Below are 19,999 nucleotides of genomic sequence, written 5' to 3'. Positions count from 1 at the left end.
AAGAGGCCTTCCCGAATCAACCTTTGTTTCTTGGAAGAAGACAATCAACAGATTGACCACAATGTCTGTATTGCTGACAGGAGGGATGGCAGTCGGTGAATCAGGGTGTACACAGAAGAGGTTAGATGGAGTCATGTAGCCTTCCAGATCTGGCACATGGGTTCTGATTGTCTTTAAATAAGCAAGAGCATAGAACTGTCTCATACCACACAGACAGGTGGCAGAGAACACTTACAAAGTGATTATTGCTGTGTACTCTAGCTTGAAGATAGTTCAAAACAACACTTACAATCTCCTTACCACTCACAATTCAAACACAATACAAATATCTAAGATCACAATTTGCTGGAGCAGAAATAAATACTTTGTAACACTAACCACAGAGCCACATATAAAGTGTAACACTGGTAATTATAGCACGCAAATTACCCCAACTACAGGTTGCAGTGAATGCATGTGCAGGGCTGGGTTAATTTGGAAACAATTCAGTAGTTAAAGCGAACTATAAGGTTCTCATTATGCAATTAGGACTTCAGTACAAGACTCATTAATCAGAGCTGCAATTAGTTGGGTTGCTGCTGCGCAGAGTTCACACAGGATTGAGTTGGGTGGTGACTTCACTGCTTGTGTAGCATTACCTGAGCTCTCGTGGAAAACTTGGATAGGATCTTCTTGCTTTGGGCTTACATGGGCTTAATTTGGTGTGATACAAACAAGACAGAAAAATTATTATTTTAGTTCATGGCAAAGTGGGAAACTGTCAACCACTTTCTTACATCTGAATATTTTTCTTTCTGCTAATCTCTATTATTTGTCTCTGTGGGAAAGATTTTTATCTAGTGGTTAGAGACGAAGGCTGAAAATAATGGCACTCAGCTACTAGGGGGATGAATGCTGTGTTAGTACCTAGAAAAAGGTAGTTAGTCAGGAGTCTTCAGTTCAGTTGCTGAGTTCATCCAATGAAGTGAGCTGTAGCTCACGAAAGCTTATGCTCAAATAAATTTGTTATTGCCACAAGTACTCCTGTTCTTTTTGAGTTCACTAGTGGCTCTTTGCATAATCTTGAGCAGATCTATGATTACTTCACAGTAGTACCTAGAGGACCCATGGTACTAGGTGCTGGGCACCACCCTATTAAGGGCTTTCCCTTTGCCCTCCCCTGGTTCTTGTCTCGCAGAGAGAAAGCAGAAGACCAGAAATTCTGAAGTGCAGGCAATGCAATGTTTATTGGGATTAATCAAGCGAGCATATCCATAGCTCTGTAGCCCTTTCCCCCCCCCTCCACCTCCTCTGCCTACCACTTCTTAGGCATGGGTGTGCATAGGGGGTGTGCTGGATGTGCCCAGGCACACCCTAATGCAGGGGTCTCAAACATTTGGCCTGCGGGGCTATTTCCTGTGGCCCACCAAACTCCCTGTGTGCCTGCCTACCTCCAGGCCAGGGGTGGGCAAAATACAGCCTGCGGGCCAGGATTGCCCCCCGTGGTGCTGCGAGCCCCGAGCCACTCCTGGCACCACGTCCCTGGGGGGGAGGGGTGCAGAGGGCTCCATGCGTTGCATACAGGCACCGCCCCCAGCAGCTCCCATTGGCCGGGAATGGGGAACCGCGGCCAATGGGAGCTTCGGGGGAGGTACATGGAGGAGCACAAAAGTAGCACACAGAGCCCTGTGCCTCCCCTCCCGCAGGGGCAGCAGGGACGTGGTTCCGTCTGGTTCCCAGAGCAGAGCAGAGCAGGGCCAGGGGAGGCAGGCAGGGAGCCCAACTCCCAGCCCTGAGATCCCTGCCTCACCCCACACCCCTCCTGCACCCCAACCACCTGCCCTGAGCCCCCTGCACCCCTCCTGCACCCCACACCTCAACTCCCTACCCTGAGCCCCCTGCCGTATCCCACACCCCTCCTGCACCCCAACCCCCTGCCCTGAGCCCACTGCTGCACCCTGACCCTCTGCCACACCTCTTACCCCTCCTGCACCCCACACCCCAACTCCTGCCCTGAGCCCCCAGCCATACCCTGCACACCTCCTGCACCCCAACTCCCTGCCCTGACCCCTGATGCACCCCAACTCCCTGTCTGAGCCTCCTGCTGCACCCTGCTCACCTCCTGTATCCCCTGGGGGCAGGGAGCGGCTGGAGTTGGGGTGCGGACTTCTGGAAAGGGGTTGGAATGGGGGGCAGGGAAGGGGTGGGAAGAGGCAGGGCAGGGGCGGGGCCTCATGGAAGGGGTGGAGTGGGGGCGGGGCCGGGGGCAGCGACGGGGGTGTGTGTCGGTGATGCGGCCCTTGGGCCAATGAACTAGTCCTTATGTGGCCCTTGTGGTCATTTGAGTTTGAGACCCCTGCCCTAATGTCTCAAAAAAAAGTGGCTTTGTGTTTTGTTTTAATTGCATGATACACTTTTTTAGTTTTAAAGTGTGGATTGTTGTATTATGCAATAAGCGCCAAATTACGTAATCTCGATGTTGTGGAAGTGTCTGGAAAGTCCGCATTCGCATGCAGCATGTATCCCCACTACTGCGGTGCCACATTACTATTGGTCCTCCCCTCCCCCTCCGACTGCTATTCTAGAAAATTCTTTGACCTATATAAGCGGCCACGTCAGGGATGCCCAGCGCAGTGTCTGCAGTGTTTGTAATCTGTGTCGCGTGTACTCAACTGAAATAGCAGAACAAGGGCGTGGCTTTACATTTTAATTCAATCGTACGATACCCCCTTTCAATTTTAAACTATGGATCATTTCGTTGTTAAGATAGAAAAAGGAGCAGACAAACTGAAGGATAATGAACGTGCTGATCGTTGTGCAAATACCTCGGACTCCTGGGTTAAGAATTTACATGAAGAAAATGCCGCCACCAGTTCCAGTGTGTGAGCAATGACCAACAAAAACAGACTTCGTCCCTTAGCTCAGATCAGTGTAGCTCCTCTTCAAAGCCATCAAACGTTCCCTCTGATGGCCCGGTCTGTGATAGTCCAAAAAATAGATTAGAACGCCAGTCTCGATTATCTAGGGGTCCTTATCAGCCTAGATTGAGCATGTTTCCTAGAAGTAAAATAGGGAATAACAAAGAAGTTTTCAGTCTGACTGGTATGAAAAGTCTAGGTGGTTAGAGTACAGCCCATCAAAGGACGCAGCATTTTGCTTTTACTGCCGTTTCTTCTCCTCTAATGATGCAGCAAACAAAGGTCACACTGATCCAGCATTTATTGATAAGGGATTCAGAAATGGCATAGGGCTAACAAATGTTTTAAAAACCACCAACTGTCAAAATCTCATGTGTTGAGCTGTTCTTCACGGAAAGTTTTAATGAAGGGAAACCTATTGATGTATTGTTGAATGAGGGCAAGCAGGCTTATCTGTCTAAACAAGAAGAAGAACAGTGCCATAACTGAAGTGTAATGGAGCGTCTGATTGACATTGTTCTGTGTTTGGCAAAAGGTGGGAGACCATTCAGGGGTCACAATGAAAAAGCTGACAGTTTTGAGAAAGGTTTATTTCTAAATCTTGTCAATATGCTCCAAAAATATGATCCCGTAATGGGAAAGCATGTGCAACAATCTCCTCGAAACACTAGCTACCGGAGTAATCGCATCCAAAATGATTGAATTGTGGCCTTGCACAACATTGTGCAACAAAAGATTGTGTCTTCACTAAATGGAAAAATGGTCTCAATAATTGCCGACGACACTACTGACTGTGGACACCATAAACAGATGTCCATTGTGGTGTGGTATTTTGACAATGAAAAACATAGTCGTGCTGAACATTTGGTTTCTGTTCAGAGACTATTAACAGTTGATGCTCAGTCTATTTTTGACCAGTTAAATGAAGTTCTTGGCATTCTTAAAATTGTCTGGTCATCAGTGATGTCTGTCTGTTTTGATGGAGCATCTACTATGTCTGGATGTACTGCGGAAGTTCAAATGAAATGTAAAGAAAGAAACAGTGAAATACTCTATGTACACTGCTATGCGCATTGTTTGAACCTCGTCCTAGTAGATGCATGCACTGCAAGTAAACAAAACAGAACTGTCTTTGATTTTTTTGGTGTTATTCAGACTCTTTATGCCTTCATGGAGGGGAGTCCTGTGTGACAAGCAGTAATGGAGAAGATTTCACAAGAAGTAGGATCCCAGTTGAAGACTTTGAAGTCACTATTAAACACAAGATGGGCATGCAGAGCAGAAGCAGTGGCTGCTGTAAAACAAAACTACTCCATCATTTTACAAGCTTTACAAGAGATTATCGAAACAACTGGCCTTGCTGACATTAAAATAAAAGACAGGGGCCTTATCTATGAACTAAATTCATTCAAGTTCATCTTTGCCCTTCACATGATGCACCCTGTTCTCCAGATGGTGGTAAAAGCGAGTAAGGCTCTTCAAGCTCCAGTTCTCAATTTACTCACTGCAATGACCAGGGAAGTATAAAAATGTTGCTTGGGCATGTAGAAATGAAATCAGGAGGGCCAAATCGCACCTGGAGCTGCAGCTAACAAGAGATGTTAAGAGTAACAAGAAGGGTTTCTTCAGGTATGTTGGCAACAAGAAGAAAGTCAAAGAAAGTGTTGGCCCCTTACTGAATGAGGGAGGCAACCTAGTGACAGAAGATCTGGAAAAAGCTAATGTACTCAATGCTTTCTTTGCCTCTGTCTTCACGAACAAGGTCAGCTCCTAGACTGCTGCGCTGGGCAACACAGCATGGGGAGTAGATGGCCAGCCCTCTGTGGAGAAAGAAGTGGTTAGGGACTATTTAGAAAAGCTGGATGTGCACAAGTCCATGGGGCCGGATGCGTTGCATCCGAGAGTGCTAAAGGAGTTGACAGCTGTGATTGCAGAGCCATTGGCCATTATCTTTGAAAACTCATGGTGATCGGGGGAGGTCCCGGATGACTGGAAAAGGGCTAATGTAGTGCCCATCCTTAAAAAAGGGAAGAAGGAGGATCCTGGGAACTACAGGCCAGTCAGCCTCACCTCAGTCCCTGGAAAAATCATGGAACAGGTCCTCAAGGAATCAATCCTGAAGCACATACACGAGAGGAAAGTGATCAGGAACAGTCAGCATGGGTTCACCAAGGGAAGGTCATGCCTGACTAATCTAATTGCCTTCTATGATGAGATTACTGGTTCTGTGGATGCAGGGAAAGCAGTGGATGTATTGTTTCTTGACTTTAGCAAAGCTTTTGACACGGTCTCCCACAGTATTCTTGTCAGCAAGTTAAAGAAGTATGGGCTGGATGAATGCACTATAAGGTGGGTAGAAAGTTGGCTAGATTGTCGGGCTCAACGGGTAGTGATCAATGGCTCCATGTCTAGATGGCAGCCGGTATCAAGTGGAGTGCCCCAAGGGTCAGTCCTGGGGCTGGTTTTGTTCAATATCTTCATAAATGATCTGGAGGATGGTGTGGATTGCACTCTCAGCAAATTTGCAGATGACACTAAACTAGGAGGAGTGGTAGATATGGTGACAGGTAGGGATAGGATACAGAGGGACCTAGAAAAATTGGAGGATTGGGCCAAGAGAAATCTGAGGTTCGACAAGGATAAGTATAGGGTTCTGCACTTAGGACGGAAGAATCCAATGCACCACTACAGACTGGGGACCGAATGGCTAGGCAGCAGTTCTGCGGAAAAGGACCTAGGGGTGACAGTGGACGAGAAGTTGGATATGAGTCAACAGTGTGTTGAATATGAGTCAACAGTGTTGCCAAGAAGGCTAATGGCATTTTTGGATGTATAAGTAGGGGCATAGCCAGCAGATCGAGGGATGTGATCATTCACTATTCGACATTGGTGAGGCCTCATCTGGAGTACTGTGTCCAGTTTTGGGCCCCACACTACAAGAAGGATGTGGAAAAATTGGAGAGAGTCTAGCGAAGGGCAACAAAAATGATTAGGGGTCTGGAACACATGACTTATGAAGAGAGGCTGAGGGAACTGGGCTTGTTTAGTCTGCGGAAGAGAAGAATGAGGGGGGATTTGATAGCTGCTTTCAACTACCTGAGAGGTGGTTCCAAAGAGGATGGTTCTAGACTATCCTCAGTGGTAGAAGATGATAGGACAAGGAGTAATGGTCTCACATTGCAGTGGGGGAGGTTTAGGTTGGATATTAGGAAAAACTTTTTCACTAGGAGGGTGGTGAAACAACTGTAATGCGTTACCTAGGGAGGTGGTAGAATCTCCTTCCTTAGAAGTTTTTAAGGTCACGCTTGACAAAGCCCTGGTTGGGATGATTTAATTGGGGATTGGTCCTGCTTTGAGCAGGGGGTTGGACTAGATGACCTCCTGAAGTCCCTTCCAACCCTGATATTCTATGAATGACAGGGGTGAAAAGCTTGCGTAACTCTTTGGCTGTGATGAGAAGTGGCCCAGAATATTTTCAATTTATTTTCAGTGACAGTGTGAAAATGTGTGTAGAGAATGATATATCGATTCCCCCAGTTAAGAAGTGAAAAAGTCCACTCCTATTGATGACACGTTTGAGTCCCAGCATCACTTTGATACAAAAGAGGAGCAGGAGACTCCTAGACTCAGCGATTACCAGCATCGACCAGCAATTTGAAAAGGAGACTTGTAAAATTGTGACTGCAGTGGGAAAACTGCTGAGCTTAGACATTGGCAGGGACGATATGAGAATTGTTGCTAACAAATTTAAAGTGTCCTTGGATGAGTTGGAAGCTGAAGTCGGATTGCTTTGGGGTTATGACGGATCTTCTTCCTACGAACACCACCAGAGAGTGGCTTGATTGGCTAAAGGAATTGGATCGATCTTCCATGTTCCAGGCCTTTTACAAATCTCTTCAATGCTTTGCAGTCTTACCTGTTACAAGCTGTCATAAATATAAAGGAAAGGGTAAACACCTTTAAATCCCTCCTGGCCAGAGGAAAAACCCTTTCACCTGTAAAGGGTTAAGAAGCTAGGATAACCTCACTGGCACCTGACCAAAATGACCAATGAGGAGACAAGATACTTTCAAAAGCTGGAGGGAGGGAGAAACAAAGAGTCTGTCTGTGTGATGCTTTTGCCGGGGACAGAACAGGAATGGAGTCTTAGAATTTAGTAAGTAATCTAGCTAGATATGCGTTAGATTATGATTTCTTTAAATGGCTGAGAAAATAAGCTGTGCTGAATAGAATGGATATTCCTGTCTGTATGTCTTTTTGTAACTTAAGGTTTTGCCTAGAGGGATTCTCTATGTTTTGAATCTAATTACCCTGTAAGATATTTACCATCTTGATTTTACAGGGGTGATTCTTTTTTTACTGCTTCTTCTATTAAAATTTTTCTTGTAAGAACTCAATGCTTTTTTCATTGTTCTTAAGATCCAAGAGTTTGGATCTGTGGTCACCTATGCAAATTGGTGAAGATTTTTACCAAACATTCCCCAAGAAGTGGGGTAAAGGGTTTGGAGGATTTTGGGGGGAAAGACGTTTACAAACAAAGCTTTCTCAAAAATAAACCCGGTCAGACATTTCGTGGTGGCAGTGGAAGTCCAAGGGCAAAAGGTAAAATAGTTTGTACCTTGGGGAAGTTTTAACCTAAGCTGGTAAAAGTAAGCTTAGGAGGTTTCCATGCAGGTCCACACATTGTACCCTAGAGTTCAGAGTGGGGAAGGAACCTTGACACAAGCTGTTCATGTAAAAGAGCCTTTTCGAAACTAGCACATGTAAAAAACAAACTAAGAAATACAATGTCCCAACAGCGCCTTGACTCACTCATGATTTTGTACATTGAACAAGGATTGGCTTCATCAGTTAATTATAATTATGTGATTGAGGAATTTAAGTCCATAACACCTCGTGAGTGATGTCTCATTCTCTAGGACAGGAAGATGAAGAAACCTTAATCTGTTTTGGTCAATTTGGGTTAGCTTAAGGTTAAAGATAAAGATCATGAAAATTGACTGTATCTTTGTATATGCCTGGTTATCACTACAGCAAAAATTTGGTATTTTGTGTCTCATTTTTTAAGTTTGTATTTTTTAAGTAAAGTTTAGTTGTTAATTTAAAAGAAATTAAGTTTTCGTTAAGTTTTAGTTTCTTTAGTTTGTTGGATGAATAAAAATAATGTCCTTTATGATTGAGTATTCAATAAATGTTAGCCTTTAAAAAAAATTCGCTGGGTGCACACCCTAATGACATGTGCTGTGCACGGCTATGTTCTTAGGAATGTGTGTTTCTGCAATATCAGTTCTTGTCAGATTCTGTGAGCAGGGCCTGCCTCTAGCTCACAGCCTGATTTTGCTTTATATCAGCAAAGTTTTGACCGCTACTTTAGCCCAGGCCTCAGGCTTCACATTGGGCCTCTGATACAAGGGCTTATGTCTCAGGCCCTCTTCTTACTACACCTCTTGCTGTGGTTCAGTAAGTTTTGGGCCCAGGTTCTCTCCAGAACAGTTTGTCTCCCACACTTCCATTGCCTGTGTCTCAGTAGCTGCCTCTGGGATTCAGAGGCATTATTTCATCTCATAATATTTCTGAATTCTTTCTGCGCCACCAGACATTGCATAGGGCACAAATATGGCTCCTCCACCCCTATTTATCTTGGGCCACTCTTTGCAGGTCCTCTAAATTAAATCTCATAAGTTTTCCCTCTCTGACTAATGTTTGATGGAGGGATTCTGTCAGTCAATAGTACCTTGAAGCTACAGCAGGATTCCCTGGCTGAAACCACCTCACATCTCGAAGCCAGAAGGGTACCCAGAAGTCACCTACTACAGGACAGGCCCAACAAAGTAAGGAACAGAACTCCACTAGCCATCACCTTCAGCCCCCAACTAAAACCTCTCCAGTGTATCATCAAGGATCTACAACCTATCCTGAAGGATGATCCCTCACTCTCACAGACCTTGGGAGACAGGCCAGTCCTCGCTTACAAACAGCCCATCAACCTGAAGCAAATACTCACCAGCAACTACACACCACACAACAAAAACACTAACCCAGGAACCTATCCCTGCAACAAACCCCTTTGCCAACTCTGTCCACATATCTATTCAAGGGACACCATCATAGGACCTAACCACATCAGTCACACCATCAGAGGCTCGTTCACCTGCACATCTACCAATGTGATATATGCCATCATGTGCCAGCAATGCCCCTCTGCCATGTACATTGGCCAAACCAGACAGTCTCTAGCAAAAGAATAAATGGACACAAATCAGACATCAAGAATTATAACATTCAAAAACCAGTCAGAGAACACTTCAACCACCCTGAACACTCAATAACAGACTTAAAAGTGGCGATTCTTCAGCAACAAAACTTCAAAAACAGACTCCAATGAGAAACTGCAGAACTGGAATTAATTTGCAAACTGGACACCATCAAATTAGGCCTGAATAAAGACTGGGAGTGGATGGGTCACTACAAGAACTAAAAACTAGTTTCCCCATGCTAATATCCCCCCTAGTGTTACTCACACCTTCTTGTCAACTGTTTGAAATGGGCCACCCTGATTACCACTACAAAAGTAATCAATAGCCCACTTTAATTGAATTGTCTCGTTCAAATTGGTAAGGCAAGTCCCATCTTTTAATGTACTATGTATATATATCTTCCTACTGTATTTTCCACTCCATGCACTCTGTGGGTTGTAGCCCATTAAAAAGCTTATGCCCTAATAAATTTGTTAGTCTCTAAGGTGCCTCGTTGTATCTCCTGCAGAGTGTCAGTCTCAATGGTGCAACTTTGACCACTCAGGTCAGCGTTTGCAAGGAAATTCAAATATGCTCTAAAGGTCAATGCAGGAACAATGGATTCCATAGTTGCTAGATAGTGTTCATAACGTGAAAACTATTCCCAAGTAGGGGGAGAGATTGGACAGTGCATTTGGTTATGTACAAAACACAAAATGGAGACAGTCATCAACCCAAAGTTTATAACGGAAAGAATAGATTAGACGGCTCAATGGACAGATTGTTGGATGAAGGTACCAGGACCTCCAGAGCTCTAGGAGATCAGTGTTGACAACTTGCAACTGTACTATGGTACTCATGCTATTTGATGTTTTTCTTAAAGCCCCAGCTCCTAGAGACTTGTGATTAGGTGCAAATCTCAGCTTGCTTGCTTGGGTTTTAATTTTTTTTTTAATTTAAAGAGTAAATTTCTAGCTCTCATGGTTGTGAAGGAAAGCTTGAAAACATAAACCGAGCCTGACCTGAAGACTCAGAAGCCAAAAGACAAAAAGACAAAAGACTGCACAGCGGCCTGGTGCCAGAGGCCTTGTTGCTTTGCTTGCTCTGGCCTGGTCTCATTTGTTTTCGAATGAAAATCTTGAAGACAAGAAAGTGTGTGGCTGGGGCAATTCCTGTGGATCCTAGGAAGCACGTGCATGGGCTGCCCAGCTGTTTTAAGAAGCTACTATGGAGAAACTCAGCCATCTCATGCAGCATAAATAACATGCAGCTGCTGTATCTTTGTAAAGTTGTCACGGCGCATACATACGCCTGAGCATAGTGGTTTGACTTGCAGCTGAGCATGCTCTCCTTCGGCAGCCTTATGTGCATTGTTCAGTGACATTTTACTAGATATTAAACTGTGCCAGGGCATGCAGAGCATAGGGCGAGGAGCTTGGTTGTGATTTATAAATCTGACTTTGTACAGCCCAGCAGACCTATTTCTGAAGCTGTAAAATAACAGACTCCAACCTGTCCTGAAAACATGACAGGAGAGCATCCACAGATAAAAAAATCATGGAGCGTTTGGGAGTGAAAGAAGGAAAGTCCGTGTGTCTGGATAAATAAATAATCAGAAACCAGGCCCTAAGCAAACCCCCTCTTTGTGGTGTTCACTTGGCTTTTACTCCCACGTGTGTGGGAACGAACACAGCCGCAGTGAAGCTTTAATGTCGAACTGGTATCTTGCAGTCGGCAAGATTACTACCAGATAACGTATGGGAAATATTTATGTGAAGATCACTGTGACTGCCATTTCCCTTCCTTTAAGATTAAGAAGTCTGAGGTGGAGGATTATGTCTACATCTACATGCCAAGGTCTCTGCTAGGAAATTCTTAGGCGACTCAGGGTTTTCTTCAGTCGCCTCATTAGTCTCTGTGATCCCAATCAATCGCTGGCATAATTCCTTTGGCTTTGTGGGATGAATCTGGCTCTGTGCATCTAGTACCTTGTAAATCCTGGCCATGCAGTAGCCCTCAAGGCTAGGCAAGTCACTGGTTTCAAGGACTTCCATGTTTTCGGGTTGTTTTAAAGGGATAATATATGAGACCTGCAGCACGGCCTTCACACACAGGACATGCACCTGGGGCTCCTTTGTGGAGAAACAGAACATTCGATGGAGGAATATAACAGGTAGGCAAGTGATGCACAGGGCAGCATGCTTCTCGCCCAGGGCAGGAACATCCCCCACAGCTTTTTTGGCAAAGCTTTCTGATCAATACCTAGATATAGCACCTAGCACAATAAGGCCCTAGTCTCAATCAGGGCTTCTAGGCGCGACCACTGTACAAGTGATTCATAAAAATAATTGTTTATCAAGAGAGCCACCTTTGCAAGCTAGCCTATGGCCCATGTCACCAGTATCTGAAGCCCCACAATCATTAATTGTTCCTATAACCCCACCTCTAACACAGGACAGTGCTATTGTTTCCACTTTACAGATGAGGCGAACAAGACACAGAGAGAGAGGAAGGCCTACATTTTAAAAAAAGGTTTCCATTTTCAAATACCAAGGTTCTGTTTTCAAGCACCCAGCGTGATTTTCCGAGTTGTCTTAAATGGGGTACCCAAAATGATAGGCTGCTTTATCAAATGTAGGTCAAAAGACTTGCCCAAGGCCACATATTGAGTCTGTGGCAGAGGCAGGAATTGAACTCCTGACTCCAGAGTGAAACAAAATACATCAAAATCTTTTGCAGAGCAGAATTTCCATCCTGTGTACAACTGTAATATGAAACTCCGTTTCATCTCCTCCTCCAAGGTCTGCGCTGCTGGACTCCTGGTAACATAAATAACCTGCCAGTCGTGCAGATCTTGAATTGTGTATTGAAGCGTATGATTCACAGTTCGCACAGGTGGTTAGTTATGCAATTCATTCTCATGCTGAAAGGCACCCCTGTTGAAGGCCTGTGTACCACTTACACGTCCTTGGGGCTCAGAGATCTGGCACCTCACGACATTCCACAGAAAGCGCGCAACGTCCCATTGGACACATTGGAATTTCCACTATCCAGTATCCTGAGTGGTGCTGGGCCTCATGCTGGCCTTTTGCACAGGGGTGTGATGTTTCCCTAGAAGTGACAATTTAGCATGAATTCAGCATGAACTCACATCCCCTTGCAATGAGTTGTCAGAACAGCCAGGGGAAATGAACACAAAAAGGGATCCAACCCACACTACAGCAGATTCATTTGCAAATCAAAATGAGTGTTTGCAGAAAACGTGTTTCATCGTTCTACTGTGGGAGTAGGATAATGGTTTCTCTGGCACGCATTTGGATGACCTACATAACACACTTATGGCTTCACTACCCATGTATAATTAACCCTCCCAAACTCACGGCAATGAAATGTATATCACAGCTTGCTGGGCATTCTCTATACACGTGCGCACACATACAGGTCAATTTTATTTAGAGAGTGCAACACCAGGATCTCTAAAGTCCATCCACTGCCTGGTGCATGAGGAAAATGCATCTTTCAAAGATGTTGGTTCCCAATCTTTTGTCCATTATTTCTTTTTGTGTGTGTGTATGCTCAACATCGTAGCCAAGATCCCATCTTTATATTTAATTCATTTGTCTACCGTTCTGATTTTGATCCTTTACAAGTTTTCTAATCCCTGCAGCTCATCAATAAAGAATATGATGTGTCTGTTACTGGCTCACTTTCCCCTCCAAGCCCCAATCCTTCAGTAGCATATCTACAAGCTTTCTTTTCTTTGCTAGCTATGATCCCTTCTGGAGGAGGGAGACTTTGAGTGTGAAGTAGATTGCTTTCCAGAGATTTCAGCTGAGTTTTTCTTCTCACGTGTTGTTCTTTGGCGTGCTACAGATAAGTCAGTGTTTGTCTACACACATGCGTGCGCAGGACTTGGGCAAATTGGAGAAAACCCAACAATTATTTTCCCCCTAAGTCCTTCAGCACCTCGTTGGGGTGTAAGAATGTGCAGATGAAGTGACAGAATACCAATTTCTGCTTCCACAAGGGAAGGGGGGGGGGGGGAAATACCCTCTAAGAACGAAGATGTCTTCAGATAAATCTGGTGGTAAGATCTGCTAAGTGTCTCTAATGTCCCACTAATCTGCTGTTGCTCTTCTCATCACCAGCTCCCAGCAGTTTTCTCTCCACACCGTTTTTTTTAGCTGTTCTTCTATTCCCACTGGCACATACATCAACATCTAAGCATCCCTATGTGCTTTACAGTGTTTGTGACAGGTGTGTCATCTACTCTAAATCCGACAGCTCCTTCCCTCCTCCTCTCCCGCTGCAGGGAGGAGTGGAGGAGGGAAGGAGCTGTCGGATTTACCCTCGGCTTTTTGTACCATGCAGGGAGCATGGCTGACTGACAGCACAAGAGGAGGTCACATGACTGAAATGGTGGCGGACATTTTCAAAGGCTTGAGGTGCTGGAGTTGACGCTGCTCCTTGGTGCTAGCTGTTAATAATGCATCTAATAGTCAAACCAGCAACTCCAATCATGCCCATCGACGTTTCTTGCTCTCTGTGAGAAGTTCATCAGAAGCAGACAGGTAGATAAGATAACAGATGTTGCATCCATGGATGATAAAAAATGTTACCCTGGTGACAAGGCTTCCCCTGCACTGACATTGGCATAACTCCATTGACTTCTATAGAGCTGGCCCCCTGTTTTAGACCTGTTCTAAAGGAGAGCAGAACCAGCCCCAATGTAAATTTATGATATCTCATAATAAAGACAGAGGGAAACCCAGATTGAGAGAGCTAAGTGTTATCAAAAGAACAAATGGGGGTGCTGAAATGCCAAGCAACACAGCCCGGTTTGTGATGTCTTTGCCCATGCTTAGCCACTGTGCTCTGAGAATGTGCCCTAATATGGATCCCAGCTTCCCCGCGCCACATGGGAGAATCCCTTTACCCTGACAGGGAAGTGATGCCAATTCTAGTCTCATTATGGAATGGTTAATAGGAGAATGTCTAGCTAGCATGGTTCTTATTTTTCATAAGAACATAAGAATGGCCCTACTGGGTAAAAGGTCCATCTAGCCCAGTCTCCTGTTTTCCGACAGTGGCCAGTGCCAGGTGCCCCAGAGGGACTGAATAGAACAGGTAATCATCAAGTGATCCATCCCCTGTCACTCATTCCCAGCTTCTGGCAAACGGAGGCTAGGGACACCATCCCTGCCCTTCCTGGCTAATAGCCATTGATGGACCTATCCTCCATGAATTTATCTAGTTCTTTTTTGAACCCTGTTATGTTCTTAGCCTTCACAACATTCTCCGGCAAGGATTTCCACAGGTTGACTGTGCATTGTGTGAAGAAATACTTCCTTTTATTTGTTTTAAACCTGCTACCTATTAATTTCATTTGGTGACCCCTAGTTCTTGTGTTATGAGAAGTAGTAAACAACACTTCCTTATCTACTTTCTCTACACCAGTCATGATTTTATAGACCTCAATCATATCTCCCCTTAGCCGTCTCTTTTCCAAGCTGAAAAGTCCCAGCCTTATTAATCTCTCCTCATACAGAAGCCGTTCCATACCCCTAATAATTTTTGTTGCCCTTTTCTGAACCTTTTCCAATTCCAATATATCTTTTTTGAGATGGGGCGACCACATCTGCACACAGTATTCAATATGTGGGCATACCATGGATTTATATAGAGGTAACATAATATTTTCTGTCCTATTATCCATCCCTTTCTTAATTATTCCCAGCATTCTGTTTGCTTTTTTGACTGCCGCTGTACGTTAAGTGGGTGTTTTCAGAGAACTATCCACAATGACTCCAAGATCTCTTTCTTGAGTGGTAACAGCTAATTTAGACCCCATCATTTTATATGTATAGTTGGGATTATGCTTTCCAGTGTACATTACTTTGCCTTTATCAACATTAAATTTCATCTGCCATTTTGTTGCCCAGTCACCCAGTTTTCAGAGATCCTTTTATAGCTCTTTGTGGACTGCCTGGGTTTTAACTATCTTTAGTATTGCCTGCAAATTTTGCCACCTCACTGTTTACCCGTTTTTCCAGATCATTGATGAATATGTTGAATAGGATTGGTCCCAGAACAGACCCCTGGGGGACACCACTATTTACCTCTCTCCACTCTGAAAACTGGCCATTTATACCAACCCTTTGTTTCCTATCTTTTAACCAGTTACCAATCCATGAGAACACTTTCCCTCTTATCCTGTGGCAGCTTACTTTGCTTAAGAGCCTTTGGTGAGGGACCTTGTCAAAGGCTGTCTGAAAATCTAAGTACACTATATCCACTGGATCTCCTTGGTCCACATGTTTGTTGACCCCCTCAAAGAATTCTAGTAGATTGGTGAGGCATGATTTCCCTTTATTAAAACCATGTTGACTCTTCCTCAACAAATTATGCTCATCTATATGTCTCACAATATTGTTCTTTATTATAGTTTCAACCAGTTTGCCCGGTACTGAAGTCAGGCTTACACCTCTGGAGCCCTTTTTAAAAATTGGCGTCACATTAGCTATTCTCCAGTCATTTGGTACAGAAGCTGATTTAAATGATAGGTTACAGGCTAAAGTTAGTAGTTCTGCAATTTTACATTTGAATTCCTTCAGAACTCTTGGGTAAATACCATCTGGTCCTGGTGACTTATTGCTGTTTAATTTATCAATTTGTTCCAAAACCTCCTCTAATGATACTTCAATCTGGGACAGTTCCTCAGATCTGTCACCTAAAAAGAATGGCTCAGGTTTGGGAATCTCCCTCACATCCTCAGCTGTGAAGACCGTTGCAAAGAATTCCTTTAGTTTCTCCGCAATGGCCTTATCATCCTTGAGTGCTCCTTTAGCATCTTGATTGTCCAGTGGCCCCCACTGGTTGTTTAGCAGGCTTCCTGATTCTGATGTACTTAAAAAATTTGCTATTACTTTTTGAGTCTTTTTTCCTTTTATTGCTGTATCTCTGCCTATTCAGAACATGTCATTTCTGGGCTCATTTGAACCATGGGTCCTGCTGCTTTGGTCTTGTGACTGTCCAGTCCTTCTAATGCTTTGCACTTGCAGTGGTCAGCACACCTACAGCAGTAGCTGCAATCCTTCCCTTGATGCCCGATCTCAGTTTAGAGGGGTATGGTGGTGTCTCCCACACACCTGAGTGGAAAATATGGAAAACACTGATATTTTAATGGACACCACTATGTACAGATTTCTTTCATTTGCAGCTCTTAAGGCACTTTTGGCACATTCATGAGCTAAGCTCCAAAACAGCATCCTATTATCACTCCCATTTTACAGGTGGGAAACTGAGGCACATTAAGGTGCAGTGTTTTACCAAAGGCCACAAAGCAAGTCTGTGGGCAGAGTTGGGAATGGAATGCAGAGCTCCTGATTCTCACTCCCCCTCCCCACTCTAACTACTAGACACACTGGCATGCTGTTTTGCTGTTTATATAGTAACACACCTTCACATAGTGCTGTAAAGCAAGGCAACTGCCAGACGGACAAGAGCCTCTCCGCCTCGAAGAACTAACCAGCTGGAAGGAAAAATGCAAAACAAAACACTGGCAAGGTAGCAAGTGGGGTCCAGTGTGTCTCTGCCATGCCTCCAAAGAAGTCAGTAGATTTACCCCATGGTCTTTGGACCTGGCACACTCTATGAAAACTCCAGTTCAGCTGGTGGCGACGTTGTTGACGACACTTGTTTCAGTAAACTCCCTGCTATGTCCCCACCTCCACCTCCACAGCCTTTTGAGGGTGGGCTCAGGGAAGTGTTTACCCAGACCCGGTAGCCTCAAACCCCGCCCCTAAAGGCACCTTGGGGCACAACCCTACAGGATAGAGGGACTAGATCCCAAGCCCAAAGACTTGCAGATTTCCCTCCCAAGCCTTCCAGTCAGTTGGACTTTGTGCAAAGTGGGTGACTTTCACCTTGTGGAGGAGATCATTAATAGATGTCCCTCAGTCACTATAGCCAGGACCAAAGCTACATAAACATCTTTAAGAATTACCATGCAGTTACAGATATCCATGCCCTTCCCCCGCTTGTCTGAATCATAGCATTTGCACCCAGGCTTCATCGTTAGCCCAGGTGATGAGGCATTTAGCAGTTTCTCTTGTCCCAGGCACGATTGGCATGCCACGTGATTCAAGCTCATTAATCTGCTCCTGTACAGAAACACTGCAACTTTTCACAGATAAACTCTGCCAGGGGAAGCCTGCTCATGGAGAAATCATTCCAGTGCCCCCTGTCCACCTTTCATTTCCAAAGTAGATTATCATAAATATTACAGGTAAATGAAAGTCCCAGTAAAATAACATTCCTTATATCTGAAGAGTACTGACCAAATCAACTGTGCTCTGTTTTTCTGAACAGCGAAGAGATGAATGCTGACCTTCCCCCAACCTCCTCTTTTTCAGCTGTTTGCTGAATATGTATTAGGCATTTAAATATCATATTTGCAAGGAGCTAAATCCACCCGTGATGCCTCTGTTTATGACTTGAATTATGCATGTGCTACTGAAGGTTAGTTTTTATACTAAGTCCGTGTTGAACTCCTGTCACTCACATGAGCCAGGGGTGGATGTTTCAGGCCTAGCCTGAATCTAGGAGGGCTGATTGTTGTCAAGCCTGCTCCCAAATTAGGCAGGAGCAGAATAGTTTATAATGTATCATTACTTGTGTTACAGGAGTAGCTAGAGGCTCTGAGTTCCAGGCCCCTTTGTGCTAGGCGCTGTACAAACCCATACTGAGAGACAGCCCCTGCTGCAAACACTTGACAGTCTAATAATAAACAAGACAAAGGGTGGGAGATGAAGCAATGGGCACAAGGCCACCCAGAAGCTCAGTGTCTGCTCAGAAATAGACCCCAAGTCTCTTGAGTCTCACTGGAGCACACTGCCTCTCTGGGGGAAGCAAGAAGAGAGGACAGGGATTCTGTGCCAGCTATCATCACACTGATAAAGCAGTGTGGTCAGAGCCCTGGACCTGGACCCAGGAGCGTCTCAGCTCCATTTCCAGCCCTGATGCCCACTCACTGTTTGGCCTCCATCAAGTCACTCTCCCTCTCTGTACCTCACATTTCCCCGTGGGGATGAAGAGGGCTTTGATCACTAAACTGGCTGCTGGTGTGAATGGGTGCTGCTCCATTCACCTGAATAGAACTGCTCCATTTCCTCCAGCAGAGAATCGGGCCCTTAATGTGCTAAGCATCATTATGGATGAGGGACGAAATCTGCTAATCCCCCCGGGTTTGGGGGATACCTGGGCTCACAGTTCAGGAGAGCACAGGCAGCGTGTCTGACCCTCCACTGGTGTGTGAGCACCTGCTGCAGCTGTCTGCGTTTTATCAAAGACATGCACGGTGCGGGTCCACCTAGTGACCTGCTCCATCCCCATAGCAACTGCCAGGGACTTGCTCTCCTCCCAGTCAGGGGGTAAGTGACTCAGCCAAGGGATAAGCAACTTTATTCACACACCAGATTTATTCTCCAAGATGGGTTGTATCCATCACTCCACAGCAATAGGACTTCATGTGCCAGGAACAGAAATTTGGGACTCATGTAGCTGTCTACAGCACCCTTAGCCCATCTTTCTCCTGGCCTTACTGTTTAAGCTGCCCCCAGATGCACATACCCTCCAAGCAAGACCAACCCAGCGCTCTCTACCCCCTGGCTAGGCTTCCCCACCAGCTCAGCAGGGTAGGTTCCCCTTGCCGGCTCCCTCCTAGCCGGGTTGGCATCTGTTTCTCTGCAGTTTAGGCTCACTCCCCCTGCCAGGTCTCTTCCCAGGCTGGCTGGGCTGGTTTTGCCTGGGTCCTGGATCCTGGATCTGACATGACTGGGGGTCACTACTCTGCCCTGGCTGGCTAGGAGTGCCACACAGATCTCCTCTGCTGCCTCCTTACACTCATTGTGATCAGCCAATATCACTGCAGTAGGGCTACACTTCAAACAGAGCGGCACAAGGCAATATGGCAGCTGTACTGGGGAGCGAGGGGTAACCTGGAAGAAGATGGCGGCCATGCTGGGGTGCAAGGAGCAGCATGGAACAAGATGGTGGCTGTGCTGGGGTGCAAGGGGCAGCCAGGAACTAGATGGCGGTCATGCTGGGGTGCTAGGGCAGCCTGGAACAAGATGGCAGCTGTGCTGGGGAGCAAAGGGCAGCCTGGAACAAGATGGTGGCCGTCCTCGGGTGTGAGGGGCAGCACAGGGCAAGCAGAAGGATAAAGTTATCCTGATCCTGGGCCAAATGCCAGCTTTGAGTGTAGCTACAAAACAGCCCTGTCCCAGAGATGAGGGGAGATTTGCTTTAAAAAGTTAAGGAGACTTTTCCAACCCTCGTCACCATGGGGTTTGGTGCACATTTGGGGCAAAGATCTGGCCCCATTTCTATGTATTGGAATTGGTTCATCCACCATTCTGCTGGCTGCTGCACTCTGAGGGAGGCATCTCCATCCACAAGCCAGGAGAGGTGACAGCCGGACCACGCTTGCTCGTTCCTGCTGTGCACTTGGGAGTTTGCCACCCATTATGGGGCTGAGAGCCACTTCTGGCAAAGACACTGACCGAGCAAGAGGTTCCCATCGATGCGAGGGTGACTCACCAGTGACATTTAATTTCCCACATTGATTAGAACAGAAATGAAGTTTCAGCCCAGAGGAAATTCTTTGGTAAGCAACACAAAGATGGAGGCATGCCAGGGATGCCAGAGCAGAGCATGCATATCAAGCAGGAACCCTGAACTTTTCAGACACCATGTCTGTCTCAGTCTATTTTTCATTCCTCTTCCCTGCTCTCTTTCCTTTACCACATCGGGGATGTTTAGCTAGTTGGATTCAGCTTTTTTTTACATATGAGGATCCAAAAATCA

At 45.4% G+C, this 19,999-nt stretch overlaps 1 protein-coding gene across 2 annotated transcripts in view; it reads left to right on the top strand.

The window, feature by feature from the left end:
• ASIC2 (acid sensing ion channel subunit 2) overlaps positions 1-19,999 on the top strand; it is a 1,343,693-nt gene that overhangs the window by 865,892 nt on the left and 457,802 nt on the right. The gene's annotated exons all lie outside the window — the stretch shown is intronic.

This window comes from Lepidochelys kempii, chromosome 27 (assembly GCF_965140265.1).
Source record: "Lepidochelys kempii isolate rLepKem1 chromosome 27, rLepKem1.hap2, whole genome shotgun sequence".
Taxonomy (NCBI): domain Eukaryota; kingdom Metazoa; phylum Chordata; order Testudines; family Cheloniidae; genus Lepidochelys; species Lepidochelys kempii.
This window is presented reverse-complemented; position numbering and strand designations above follow the sequence as displayed.